This window comes from Cardiocondyla obscurior, linkage group LG08 (genome assembly GCF_019399895.1).
Source record: "Cardiocondyla obscurior isolate alpha-2009 linkage group LG08, Cobs3.1, whole genome shotgun sequence".
Classification (NCBI taxonomy): domain Eukaryota; kingdom Metazoa; phylum Arthropoda; class Insecta; order Hymenoptera; family Formicidae; genus Cardiocondyla; species Cardiocondyla obscurior.
Genome location: NC_091871.1, coordinates 7,606,907 through 7,622,386, shown reverse-complemented (window position 1 = coordinate 7,622,386; position 15,480 = coordinate 7,606,907). Strand labels below are relative to the sequence as shown.

Below are 15,480 nucleotides of genomic sequence, written 5' to 3'. Positions count from 1 at the left end.
TCGGCGTAGCATTTCACATACGTCACTCTTTATTAATCTCTTTACGTTCCCTTTGCATTTTATTTGCGCGATATGGCGAGTAGCTTTAGCACCGGGGCGAAAGCAACGTACCCGGGTGGGTTAGGACAAGCTCTTTTGAAAGGGGGATACAAATCTTACGCTCTCGTGAGCTTTAAACCAAATTTTAGCAACGAAAAGTGTCGAGGAAAAGCCCCGAGTTCTTTATCACGTTAACAGTAGATGATAAAGTAAACAGTAAGCTACTGACTCTCCGAGGTAGGATTTTAGTTTTTGCTGTACCAATTAAAAAAAAAAAAGGGAAAAGAAAAAGAAAAAGAAAAAATAGATTACTCATCCGAGCGAATCAGGGTGCGCACCACCGATGGATAAATTTCTGTTCTCTCCGAAAAAATATCTATCCTTATGTTTCGAGTGATTCGAAAAAGGAAAGGCTTCTGCCGGAATTGTCTAAGCATGCTGGACTCGCCGTTTTATATTTAACGAAAAGTGCGAATTAACGCGTGTAATGTTAATAAAGAGGGCCGTTTCCCCTCGTGGACATAAATATCCTTGTGAGATTAAACGGGTGGGAAAATCAAGCCGTGCGCGTAAAAACGAGCAAAGACACGTATGCGCAATAAAATTATAAGTGGAACGTGAGTGGAGGGAAACACATCTCCTCGCTGAGAATGCCTTAAAATACTTTCCTGTCGCCCGGCGAGGATCTTTAAAACGCCGGCCGAACGGAAGACATCCTTAAATACCGTCGGCGGTTAGAGTTTTCAGAAACGTCGTTCTAATTCTCAGCTCGGCGCGAAAACCCAAAGCGTTGGCGCGCGTACCGCCGCCGGTTATTTCGGTCGCTCCTGTAAGCTAGTCATGCAATTAAAATCCGTTCATCCGGCAAAAATGCCGAGGAGGGTTAATGAGCGCGCGCGGTAGTTCGCACGGCGATCGTAAGCCCGACCGCACGCGATTACCCCCGGTGTTTATCCCGAGGGGCACTGCGCGAAAGGGGGCGAGGAGGGCGAGGGAGATTCTCTTCTCTGGGAATAAACCTAACCGAGGGAAAAAGAGTCGCGTCGCGCCGTTTGAGCGCGAACGGAAGTGGTTATCGATGCGTACCGGAAGCTCATCGTTGCGTCTGCGACATTGTTGTTGTAAAAGGGAGCTAGGAACGGGGGGGGGGAGGCGCTGAGGGGCCGAGCGGTGACCAGCGGTTCGAGAGAAAAAGACGACGCGGCGGATGAGAGAAAGAGCGGATCGGATGTGCGGTAAGTAGAGGGTGAGAAGGGCTGCCGCGAGAACGCCGGGGGAGTTAAAGGGTAGCCGTTGCGAAGGATGGCCGAGGACGACGGAGGGTGGAAGATAAAAGGATAGGAAGAAAAGGCGACCGGCGGACCAGTCCCGACGAGGGTGGGACGCATACGATAGATCGCGCAGGGGGGTTAGCGGTGTGGTACCGACGCCGACGCCGAGGTTGGGGTGGACGCGCCGCAGGAGAGGGGCGCCATTATATTTGCGCAGGGCCGTCCAATAGGGCGCAGTATCGTCCCGACCGCCGTCGCGTTCGAACGTTGTAATTGTGCCCGGACCTTGTGAAACGCGCGTAAAACCACCGTCGCCGTCGTCGTCGCCGTCGCCACCTCCCCCTCCCCGAACGTCCACGTCCGGTGTCCCGGCGAGGGTGAGATCCACGCGAGACGCGTACTCGTCCTCTCCTATCCTATTCTATTCTATTTTATTCTATCCTATCTACGTCCCGTCTCCTTCTCTCTCTTTCATTCTTTCTCCGTGTATCTTCGTCACTTCACGTTCCGCACATTCGTTATCTCCCGATCGTCCCGCGTCGCTACAACTTTTGCTCGCCCGCACGCAGTATAAAACATCAACGGACAACGCGAGAGTCCGCCTACGCACGAGGGTCGCAAGTGGAAAGTGTTACGCTGCGACAAAAGTGAGTAGACAAAGTGGCTGCGCTTGATGTGCAACGAAAAAAAAAAAAAAATATCTCCTTCCTTCCCCCCTGGAGAAAAGCATGACGAAAAAAAATTTTTTAACTCCCCGAGTCCTTTTTTCCACCCTTATTTCTGCTTGAGCTACGGACGGACGGTCTTGGAGCCTTTTAATCTACTTTTCATACACGTAGATCCCGAGTGTTTCACTTTCACGCAACGCGATACCTACCACCACGGCTTCGCCGACCGAGGCAGAAGCTCCGATTAATCACATTCCATTCTGCGAAGGCACGCGAAAGACTCGACATATCAGAGGCGGAGATTTAAACGCGACATAGTGCGCGCTCAGCAATCTTCGTGAAAATTAAGTGCGGAGAGAGAGAGAAAAGAAAAAAAGAAGGACGGATTAATAATAATAATTTAGAGCTTCGACAGAAAAGAACTGCCTGTTAATTGCATTAAAAAAATTGATGCATTTCTCAGCATTAAAAAAAAAATAAACATGTAAAATTGCAGCAAATTATTTTGTCGATATGCCGAAATATCTATTTTACGTTTTGAAATGCACTTCTTGGCGTTCAGCGCGTTGAAAATTGAGACACAAAATCGTGCGATCCTGTTTCACGTTTAGGATCACCCCACGATTTCAACTGATTGATTTTTCGCTACTTGCATGACCCGTTATCGGGAAAGACACATTCGATTACCCGACTACGCAATTTATTCCCCACTGTTTCTCAATGGGGATTTCCAAAGAATTCGTAATTCATCGCAACCTTTTAATTACAGAGTCAATGGCTGAAGCTCATGCCGAGTTGCGTTAAGGCAAAACACCGACGTAATTAACCGAGAAATTAGGAACTTCACCTCTTTACATTTTGCAAGCCTAACTCATCCCTGCCCTTTAATTCGCGACGTGAAGCATTTCTGTAATTAACCAGCCCATCAAATTTTCACCAAAGGAGTATCAGTTTCGCGCTCCCCGAGGAATTTATCGCGTCTGGCGGTCCATCTCGTATATTGAAACCAGCAAATAATATACTTAAATTTTATTTTTAATCGTGGAACATTTCCCTCATAAATGAGACGGCGAAAAAAAGATTCGTTTTCGTTTTCAATTAATCGTTAATTTTTTTTCGTACATATTCCCAAACTCTATAAGTATCCTTTGTAATTTTCTATGTTATTTATTACTTCATTATTCTTTAGTGTTATCGATCCATATCTTTCTGACGCATTTAGCAGTAATTGAGCATCTTATTTCTAGACTTTAATACGCCCGCTGCTCTTTTTCGCGAACTTGAGCGATGCCAGTTGATACATATTGTATTAACATTAAATGTGACTACTCGAGTGAAAAGATGATCCAAAGCGGATTCTACCAACTTCTTGATAAGCTTTATTCGATCCGTATCTACCAGATGTGTCTTTATTTATTTGGAAAGAAAGATAAAGATAGACACATATTAATCTAATAAAGTTTACCAAAAAGTTGGAAACGTACAGCCCAATAGTGACGTATATTAGACAGCGGATATCACTTTGCCGCCTTTGCATTCTACTTCTTTTACTTGGCCAGTCGAAAATAATGTCTCGAGAGACTCGTCGAGTGGACAGAATTGAAGGGAAAAAATTTGCCAGATGCATAACGAGCTTTAAGCTCTTTATTAACGCAGCTATGATTCGATCTGATATTTTCGCGTTGCGTGAAAATTCTTAGATTATAAAAGAATACTTATATGTTTTCACTTCTTATTAAATTATATATAGTTATCTTTTGTTAACAAAGTAATAGAATCGGCGATTAAAATATAGAAACGTTACGCGAGGCTCGCAAGCTGATACAAATATTATTGAAATATTATTTTTTTTATGACATTTTTTTATTAAAAGAAAAAAAAGAGAGAGAAGAAGCAGCAATAATAATTTTATGTTCCTTTACATGCTTATCGCTTTGCTACACATTTCTGATTCATTTCGGTATAATTATACACAAATCATGAAAAAGCAAAATCACTTTTATAACGAATATCCTACATTTGAGGTCGCTCGTACTTTTCATGCATCTGCGCGCACGGATATTCATAACGTTTTTGTAGAATATCATAGAATTTGCTACCGCCGCGTTTTTATTCTAAAAAAAAAAATTATGTCCATTATGTTATTAATACAAGGATTGATACCATTATCGTGAGAAAATTACATATTAATAAATTTCTCCAACAGCCTTTTCAATATTAAATTATAATTTTGAAAAATAAGTATTATTCATAACTAATGAAAGTAAAGATGGATAAAATATTACGTTATTTAATTATTCGCAATTTACATAAAATATGTGTGAAAAAAAAAAGAAAAAAAAAAGAAATACTATATGCAAAGTATAATCGATGTGTGTGAAAATTTCAGAAAACAAAAGGCGTTCCGTGTTCGTGTGTCGGAATACAAAGTATAAATCAGAGCTCTTAGTGGATTTTCATTAAAGATGTAATGTCATAACAAGAATGCCATCACCAATTTGTGAATACTTATTTAGGTCAATTTAATACCACCCTTCCGACTAATAATGGTCAGTCGTATTAATAACGTATTATGCTTTCGCGCGTGCAGGCAAATTGTAGCGTTACCGCACGTCATTATTACATAAAAGCTTTGAGTTATTGTGCGAATTTCTATTTTAGTTAATTAAAAATGGAGCTTTCTTTTCAGCACAGAGCCGCGTTTACTTCGCTGCTCACGCATGTCAGTTAGTAATTCTGATAACGTCCAAGAAAAAAATAAAAAAAAAAAAAAACCGTGCGGCAAAATTGCGCGGAATCTCGCTTTTACAACTTACGTCGTTGATGAAAACGGCGCGGCGCTTTTTATTTAATTTCACGCAGAAAAAATATACTTCTTTCTGTCTTTTTTTTTTTTTAATTCAAAAAACTGTAGCTCACGCAATTCTTTCGCGTGGGATACATGTTTTATATTATATAGGTTACCGCGAATAAATGTCAAAGTAATACTAATAACGTGCGCGCGGATATATCCCCTTTATTTTGTACAGTGACATATAAAAAAATATGCGTTCGTATATATAAGTATATTAGAAAATAAAATGTAAACACCGAACAAAAAAACGTGTCGCGATATCGTTTTCGATGCTGCACTTTTTCAAGAATAAAATTGAATATAATAAAATTCCTAGTAACGACGTCGATTCAGAACTCACAAGAACAAGGGCCTTATTTATATAATTGATACTTTGCAGCAAATTGTCGAAGAAAATATCAAGTCTGTACATTCCAATATACAAGTATATACAGAAAGCAACAGATTTTTTTTTTGTATTATAATTTTATTGAAATGTTTATTCAGCAAATACTAATATACGTAATGTTACGTTGCTCGCAAAAAGGCGATTTATATTTTTAAAAAATATTTTTTCATGTAAGTAAGATTTTTTTTTATACAAGTAAATTATTCGTATCAAATAAAACGAAACACTTTTCAGTGCAAGTACGACAGTGGTAGCATAATATCGTATTTTATGTATTATTAACTTAGTAGCGATCGTTAATGAAGTTAACTTTGAGAATCTGTTTGCAACATCTGATCATATCGCGGCTGTTTGTCCAACTTTAAATTCAAGTTTGAAATATAACGAGATCGCTATGAAGGACTTGAAATGCATTTATAATCTTTCTGCTCGATTGTTAACTCGGGATTACCTCGATACTCCGAGTGTATCAATTTTATCCATTATGACGTCAATTCGATCGACGAAGTCTTGAAGGTGTTTCAGACATTTCGATTTCTCGGCTCTGCGGGGTGATAAAAATTCGCGCCAACGTGCGTTACAATAGTGTCGATATATCTCAAATTATATCAGCCTTTTATTAGAATTCCCTTTGTGCGTTCGCGCTCTAAACGCATTTATGGAAATTGATATTGCACGGAAAAATATACTTCAGGGTGTGCTTACTTACGAGTTTCTATCACGATGACAAAGTTACTACGCGGAATGTATAATTTTTTTTATTAAAATTCTTTGCAAACTCATCGTAAACTTTGCGAGGTCAAAACGCTCTCGAGATGGAAGTTCAGTTTCGCGATCGAGTCGCGCGAATTCTCGCGTGAATTTAAATTTAAATCCGAATCGTTTATCCATTTGTCACGAGAGTAAAATGCTGCCGTGTCCCATTACACGGAGTCAAAATTCTGTGCACGTTTTTGCGAGAGTTGCACATTTTGTAAAACAAAAAAAAAATAAAAAAAAGGGGGAAGAATATTCGTGCAATTCGTTGCTGTAATTGGATTGGACCCAATCAAAATTATACCCTTCTGTTTTTATTGAAATTCCTAGTAAAACTCGACGCAGTTTACAGAGCGTCCTACAAAATATAGAACAACCGTAGGATTTAGTGTCTTGCATTTTAATGTCCCTCGTCTCTCCCGAGTTATTCGGTGATTATCGTATTTTTGCGAACTTCCGCAGTTTTAGCCGCGTCGTTGCAATTCATATTACATACATGTATACGTACAAATTTCGTAATCGCCAATATATGTTTCTTTCGGCTTTCTTTTTATTTGAAAATAATACATGCGAGAAAAACGTTTCAAGAAATCATATTTTCCGGAAAAACAATTTACCTTCCCTGTTCTTAACGTTAAACGCAAACGCAACATTTCTGTAGAGCAATTTAATAACAAGATACTTCGTCTTGGATAAAATTCAGGCAGCGGAAAGACGTCGCGCGCAAACTCGCCCGTTACATTTCAGCCACTTGGACAATGCGAAGGAAAAATGTCGCGTCGAGCAAGTTTCCCGGGCAAAGTGCTACGATCGGTGAACTTTAACGAGTCACGCGAGCAGGTCGATCGGTTACGAGCCCGTCGTCGAGCGCATTCGCGAATTCCATTCGACGACACGTCAAACGTCACGGGAAACGGATAGCCTCGAGAGAGACTTTTTAAGGTCACTGACACTATTGCGCCGACACTTTCTTGTATTCCGCTTTCGTTCAGCGAGGAAGGAGAGACGCGAGAAGAAGACGTTCTCCACGATTCTTCCCTATTTTTCTCTTCTCTTTCCCCACGAAGCAGTTACAGGAGTCTGATGCCGGACTAACTCAATCCGAAACAAAAACGAGTTATCGCCGCTAATACAATTCGATCGAAGACCGCCGGCGGTCTCTGTCATTCGATGGTAAAAAGATCCCAAACCTGACAGGACAGCAGAGATCTCTCGATGTGTATACGCGCTTGCACGGCGACTACGTATACTCCTACCCTATCCGGCGGCCTATGTATTCTCCTTCGCCGGCGTGCTCCAATTTTCGCTCCTATTCGAATCTCATCCCGGAATATCGACCCGTGTCTACCGAAGAATCGATCCTACCTCTGCATTTTTCTCCTCCCTCCCATTTTTTTCTCATCTCTCTGCTTTTTCGCGTAAATACAAAGAACACCCTCCGCCCCCCTTCGAATTATCTAATGGGTGTATTTACGAAACAAAAAAGAAAAAAAAAAGAAAAGAATTATTATGAGCTTGCTCGCAAATAAATCGCTTTAATTAATTCTTTTTTCTCTCTCTCTCTTTCTTTCTTTCGCAGTGGCTCTTTTTATTTTTACGTTTTTTTTTCCGTCTGTTTGTAATAGTCTTTCATTACTTTTGATTCACGAATTTCCACCTCACGTATTCTCGCGAGTACCCAGTCTTCAACCACGCCAGCTTTCCTTCTTTACCTCCATTCCCGGTAACGTCGTCGCATTCCTCGGCACGGTTCGTTTCACCTTTTCCCGTCGCGCCGTAGGTCTCTGATGTGTTTTCCCGCCCTTTATCTCGCCCTCGGCTCATCACTCTCGGCCTTCTCTCCCCGTCGCCTTTCTTCGTCGCAACCTCCGCCGAAACATATTTTCTCGAAACGTCAGAGTTCATCTGCTCCTGTGTCTTAAGTCGCTACGCTCCGATCGATCGGCCGTGCGTCGCGTCGCGTCTTGTTTCACGAAATCCGGATTTGCACTTCGCGTACACGCGCGATCCGCGAAAATCACGTTCCCCGCGGCTCGAAATTCACGTCAATCACGGCGCGCTTATCATTCGTATCCTTGACCCCGAAAATGTGTACATACTTTTCGCGCGCATCCTCTGCGCGCAATAAATTACATCCCGAAAGAATAAACACAGAAAGATAATTCTGTTAAATCCCGCTCTGAAATCTCATTTCTGTGCAAATGTTTAATATTGTAAAAGAAAGAGAGCGAAGAGTTTACGCTAGAATATTAAACAGATTAGATGTTCCAAATTTCCCGCATTTCTAACAAATTCTATTTTAATAGCGTCACGTTTAAAGCCTTATTAAGTAACGATTAGATAATTGATAAATTATTTAGTATTAATTTTCTCCTCCATCTCGTTAGAAAATAACGATTATTTAATTTTAGCATTCTCCATAATTATTCCACATTATTAAATATTACGTTTGATGTTGAAGAATTGATAAGAAAGAAAATGATTAAGTATATAAAAATAATTTATAACAATCACGAGACACGTTGAGAGATAATGTTAAATTTATATTGAAGCTAGTAACGTTTTGAGTTCGCCGAAGATTTTAAGTCAATTTTATAGGTACACGAAGCATAAATCCTTTCGATTCCATTTCTAAGTTTATACGAATAAAAAGATTATTATTTTTTCACCTTTCCGAACGTAAGTGCTCTCCCGGATGTTCTAGACGGGACGACGAATTTCGCGGATGGTGCAGAAAACTTTTGACCCGCGTCGCCCCGTTCTTGTATGACACGTGAGTTTTCCCCAAGGTTCTCTTATTTGACGAAACTCAAGATATCCCGTTAAATATCCGCGGTTCTAGAGCGCGAGCGTGTTTTATTTACGGCCAAGGTAGCATGTAACGTCGCGACGACGAGACTTTCGAGGAAAATTAAGGAAAGTTCCCCGACGATCGACCCGCGAAATCGCCCCGGGAAAACTTTCAAAGCAATCCCGCTGCCGTGCGGCACGCAAACGAATTTTCTCTCTCTCTCTTTTTCTCTCTCTCTCTTTCTCCCTCTTTTTCTTTCTCTCTCTTGCTTTTTAACAACAAGACTCACATCCGGTTTTTATCGCTCATAGAATTTTTGAGCCTGAGCTTGACTTATCTTACTCCTTTATGTACACGCGTGCATTTTTTTTTTTTTTTAAAGATCTCGTGGCGCCTTGCGAAACAATTACGTTAAAATGAAATTATAACAGTCGTATTGAATACAAAGCAGAATTAATTGACCGATAGAAACGTTATATTAGAGACGCGTGAGATATAAATTTCTTTCAAGCGCAGATTTTATTATTAAATATCGAAAGCACGTTGGATTTGTTTCAAGGAAAAAAAAGGTAATTGTCGCCGTAGCTGCGGCGAGCGAATGAGCTCCATTAGCCGCGCAAAAGTAAAAGATATCGCCGATAATTGATCGAAAAACGCAATTTATTGGGTGCTGCCGAAGGCGAATTTCGCTATAACGGCGAATGTCGGCGGCCACTGGAGAAGCGGATCAATAGTCGCAATTTCATTGCCGTGCAACAAGTAGTTGCAAATTTTCGTCCATGGCGCAACGGGCGCAATAAACACTTATACGATCACTTGCGCACGCTTTGTTTGGGGAAAATATTAGTTTGCGTGCGTGCAACGCTGCGTCACGTCGCGCTTTGATTCTATAACGGCAAAATCGTTTCCCTAATAGCATCGTTTCAATATCATCGGCGGTACTTGTCTCCACTGAATCTCATACGTCATTCGTATCTCGCCTAAGTATGCGCTCATCGAGAGAACGAAAATTCAAAGGGGAAGAAAAACGGAAATGCGAGCTTATTAATTTAGTTATTTAATTACTGATAAATGTGACTAAATTAACGAACGCCACCGTGGAGAAACTCACAGACGATTATCGCGCGGTTTTCGAGAGTGCTTCGTTTTACGTGCGACCGCGATTATTTTATTCCCGCAGTCTCGTTGCGAGCTCGACAACACGCGCGATAGTACGGCGATCCTAAAAGGAAAAAGGGGAGGGTTCTAACAAAAGCGTTGCAGTTTAATGGCCAAATGTCACAAACACACCTGCTCAAACAATAAATTCTTTTCTTCCCTCCTTCCGCTTTCCGCCCTGATTTTTATTCCATCCGTTTGTTTTCGCCATCGCCGCGAATGCAAGTTCTTAATCGCGTTTATACCCCGCCGCGAACATTGCACGCGTAAATAATCATTGATACATTTTTCAGCCTCATACTTTTATGGTGAAAATTCAGTTAGAAGTGTGCTAGAAAAAGATTCCCGTCCCTCGGGCATTGAAAAAGTCTCTTTGATGTTCCCCAATAACATGTTCTTTTACAACCTTTCGCTTTTTATAGTACCATTATTACGAAGATTATGTAGAGAAAGTTTTTGCGTTATGAAAAAAAATTTTATTTGAGACAGTAAATCGGATTAGTGTGATATATTACCTCTCTATTAAAATTCAGCGAGATAAAAATTACTACTTCTCGACCGTAATTTACATCCAAAAATATATATATATCCTTCGCGCTCGCTACTTGGATAGAGTGCCTCTTGTAATTATATTTACCTTTTTGGATAACGAATACTCTATTTAATACACTTCAAAACGTGAACGTCGTCTGAAGAATAAATGTTAACAAGTGCATTCTGTCACAAATGCAATCACGAATATTTAAAGAGAAAAAAAAAGAAAAAAAAAATCTGTCTAGCATCGGTCGTCTAGTTCCTGTCCAGCGCGGATCGCGTATCTAAATAGATGTCTACGTTTTTTTGTCCGCGTATTTCTTTACTGTTTTGGTCTGGACCTTACGCTACGCTCGCTCGACTGCCGAATTCGCCGGGCAAACCGGTTCTCGCCGCCCGCTTCCCGCCTGTCCTCCACCTTGCGAACTTAGAGAGCGAAGACTGCCAGCCAGATGTCAACACACCCCACGTACTAACACTACCGCGGCGATCGGCGGGCCCGGCGACAAGCAGTCTGGACAGCCGAGCGCGCGTAGGGATAGGTCAAGTCGCGTAGTAGTAGACTCGTACTCGACGAAAAACGTTTAGATATCTTACTTTTCTAGCTTGTCATTAATTAGGAATAATTGTGTGGTACTTGGACGATTCTAGATACATTTCTGGCTCATTGTTGGAGTAGTTTTGCTAGACAGCCACGAAATAAACGACGAAATAGCTAGCTTTAATTAATAAGAAACGGTGGGAATCAATTTTCACTCGCGTATTTTTTAACACGACCGTCTCGAGCGTCGAAGGAAATTTATGCGTGCTTGCGACGATCTTCTGTAAATTATTTAATTCCCGAGCTTCGAGATTTCGCGACAGGACGACCGTAGATTGCCTCGGAAAGGCGCGTCTTCCGCGAATTACTTTCTCGATTACGTTTCCAGGTATTCGCGATTACCCATGCGATCACGAATGCAGGCCACGTCGAGCGAACGACTTCAATTCTCGCGCCTTCAGCGTTTCAACAATATCGATAGCTTTTCTACCTTTTTTTTTTTCCCCCGCCGCGCCGTTACGTGGATTCTACCGAGGCTCGTCGAGGCTCACGCGGGTGAAGTTGACCGATTTAATTTTCTAAATATTCATGGCACCCTACGAGCCGTCGGCGAGCGAAACCACACGGCGGGATGCAACGCATTATAAATATTCTATTTCGCATCTCCGTGCAACTTCAAACGAGAGACGTATATGGGATATCTCAGGTGAGACCCGCATCTAGCTGCCGCGCTATCTGTACGTCAGACATAACAAAATATTAAATTATACCATTATCCATGCAAATTGAAGCTTCCCGCGACGACGGGACTTAAATACTTCAAACAAACATTAGCCAAACGCTGGTGATTCAAAATACATTAAAATAAGAAATTGTTTTTTTAAGAAAAGAAACCGAGCAAGATAATTATTTGACTAACGGGAGGATTCGAATAATCCGTAAATATGATCAAGGAAAGTGTATAATCGAGTTTATAGAAATCTTATAGCTCTGCAGTCGAAATATATACTCGCGAATATCGTACAGGACATTTCATTTCCCCAAATTACGATATTATACATTTAAGTAATTAAAAAAAAAATGAATGCCGATGAAGTAAAAATTAGTTCGGCTTGCACAGGCGACGCGCGAATCGAAATTAGACCCCCTCCGGTTCTCTCGCGACGCCCAGATGCCCTTTATAATTTACGAAACAGCGAGGATATTTGACTCGAGTTGATTCCGGGGGTGGTCCGCGCGTTATATCTCGAATCGAGATTATCCGCTGTATTATCGATGATTTCGCGAATTCGGCGATTTTTTTTTTCCCCTGCCGACGGCGCGTCCATCCGCGACGGTCGATTCCGTGAGCGAGGCCGGAGGTCGGCCCTATCGATTCGTTGCGACGAAAAGCAATCTGCCCCGCGAGTTATATATGCCGGGGGACCACCCTGAGCGGCGTCCCAAACTTCGTGATATATCCACGAGCAGCCGCGGCTGGTAATGTGCGCGGCGGCGAGGGTGCCGGGCCGGGACACTGCGTACGCGATGCGGTGCGGTGCATCGGTTACGAGTGCCCTTTGTGCGCGCAATAATCGTTGCATTATTCGATTCCAATCTGGTCTTGGGGTCATTTGTATTGATTTATTGAGCAGCCCACCAAGCCTGCTCAGCGATTGCGGGCACGTACGCGCGTTCCGCGCCGAACAGCGATTCGCGAACCGCGCGAGCACTCGTTTTCCCCCGCGTACGTGGCTCACGTATCAAAGGCCCGAAGGTCTACGCACGTTCCCGCCGACGGAAATGTCAAACGTCCCCTGTCCGCGTACGGCGCAGTTGCCGCGATATTTATTTTAAGGGCGGAAGAAGTCGCTTTCGACTTTTGCGTCACGTTCGAAAAGGTGTACCTTGCCGCGAAAACGGACCTCTCCGAGGAACAACCGCGATCAAAATTTCACAGCGTCGTATACGCTTTCGGGATTGTTAGTTTTCCGGATTGATACTTCTTAGTAATTAAGGTCAATTAATAAGTACGATAAGATGTAAAAATATATGGAGGAAAAATATTTTTTTCTCACGCAAATTAGTTTATCTTTTCTTTTTTTTTTTCCTTTTTTTTCTTGTAGTTATTGTATATTGTATATGCACACAATTCTTTTGTTACGACACTACGTTTTCCGGTGCGACTTTTTAATATTCGACATTAAACAATGTACTTCCAATTAAAAGTTTTCAAAAGTAAAGTTCCCTTAAATCTAAATAAGTTGAGTAAGATTTCTTGTTTCGTTGCTGCCCATGCAGTCCTATATTTGCAATCGGTCACGACTCCGGGAATCGTTGGCCCTTTGACATTTGAATTGCAGAAAAATCAAGCTCGCGGATTGGCCAAAGAATCTGCTATTAAAATCCCATTCCAGAACATCCTGTATAAAGATCAGGACGAGAAAATCCAACTAACTTGGTTAAAGGCATTGTGCTAACTTTCAAGCCAATCGCGCAACTGTAACTATTTCCTCACGACGGAAGATTAATTTACCTCGCGGTATCCAGTTCTAGAGAAATTTGCAAAACAATTCGCTGCTAATGGTAAATCAAAACTAATTCTATTACTTGGTAAAGCAAAAGGAACGATGTTGGTGATTGTACATATCGTCGCTTGTAAAAAAAAAAAAAAAAAAGAAAAAACTTCTTTAAAAAAAAAAAAAAAAAAAACATAGAAAGAAAAACGAACAGGATAACGCGGATAGCACCAGAATCAGCAACGATGTAAACTTAGAATAGCAGAAACTGAGATTCCTCTCGAGGTTCCCCGCGAAGAGTCGCGAGTCGTTGAAACTCGATGGGGAAAAAAAGAGAAAAAAAAAAAGCTGACGGTCCCCGCGGAATTTCAATTACTGCGGGTAATTTTTTTTTATTTTTCTCCGTTCTCCGAGTTCACCCCTTTACCTCCTCGTGGCCCCCGTAGGATACCTCGTAAGTTCGCGCGAACTCGGCGCGGCGCAGCGTCGAAATTTACGAGCGACCGAGATTTCCATTCGCGGTGCCGTAAATTCAATACGCCCAAGCATTAACGGCGCCCGGTAGAGATGTAAAGAGATTGATGCCGTTCGCGGGAGACGCGGAGACGCGTGTTACAGCCGCACGGGGAAAAAAAAGTTGCCGCGATAAATTCAACCTAATAGAGTGCAAAGTGAACAGTCAATCTGTTGCTCGATTGATCTCCGCTACTGAATTTTGCAGACGCTAAATGGCCCACCCGCTTTCTCTCTCTCCCTCTCACGATTTCTTTGTACGTTTAACTCCGTCCAGCTATTCTTGTGATCATTATTCAGTGTATGCTAATGAATAAATGGCTCGTGCAGCCAGACAAATCATCACGTCATTATTGTTGCTAATTCAATAGGAGCGAGACAGTTACACCAATTACGTGCACGTGCCCGTTATTGATTTCTGCACGAGCGCAGAGAATACGTGGCTGTAGTCGGATTTAGAAGAGGACGCAAATGTAGAGTCGCCTGGCTTCAAGATAATCAAGCCTTCACTTATTACCGGCTTTATTACCTCAACCTTTTTTTTTTTTTTTCCTTCGCCGTTTATTAGTTCGTCAGCCTCGTCCCGATCTCTTCTATCGCTTAGCCGCGCGAAAATAAATCACTCGCGACAGCGCGACGTTCTTTATTACAATTTTTGTTGATTCATGTCCGACTTCCTCCCGTTATTGACGCATTCATTTATATCCGTTTTTTTTATTTGCCTGCATATTAAAATCCGCTTTGAACACGCCAATCTATAATTTTTGCTCCGAAAATTCTCCGTTATATATTTTCTTAATTAATTTTAACGAGTATTTTATATAGAGGGGGGTTGTAATTTTTCAAGTCGTTTTTCATTTATTTTTATACGTAAAATTGCAAGCGGAATGTTACTTCGAACATCTTCGACATAAATTAAATACGGTATATAATATTTAGAATAGGCATTATGATACAAACTACTATACATATATTGTATAATATTGTTGAGAGTTGTAATTTCAGATGACACAAATGATATAACTAATTATGAGGATTAAATTATTCTTGTGCGTAACAGATAATCGCATTTAACATTTCATAATATTAATTATTGCACTTAATAATACGTTATTAGCGAGTTGAAGAAAATATCTCGTTATTGAATATTATCCGAAATAAAAATGCAATTTCGAATTTCATAATTGAAATTTATCATCGCTACGTGATCATATAGACTGAATTTAAAAATATGTATATTAAATTTGAAGTAATTTAGTTCGATCTTTTTCTTTTTAATTAATCATAAATTTTTTTAATTGTAGCTAATGCAATTTTTAATCCGCTAGAAGAAACCATGCGTGCGCCATGTGATCGCTATTTTTTTAAGAGGACCTACACAATTCTAAATTACAAAAAGAAATGTTGCGACTTACCACTCTGCATGAACATCAGCGGAGTTGTTGATTTCTGCCGGTGGCTGAAACATA

The 15,480-nt window shown here is 41.2% G+C and overlaps 1 long non-coding RNA gene across 2 annotated transcripts in view; it reads left to right on the top strand.

Moving 5' to 3' along the window:
* The first annotated feature begins 1,192 nt into the window (after positions 1-1,192).
* Positions 1,193-15,480, top strand: part of LOC139104660 (uncharacterized) — a 62,932-nt gene continuing 48,644 nt past the window's right edge. Inside the window, exon 1 of one of the 2 annotated variants that reach the window (XR_011546059.1) lies at positions 1,193-1,957. This is a non-coding gene — a long non-coding RNA (uncharacterized lncRNA). The remainder of the gene's footprint in view (positions 1,958-15,480) is intronic. The other variant, XR_011546060.1, reaches the window with a different exon arrangement.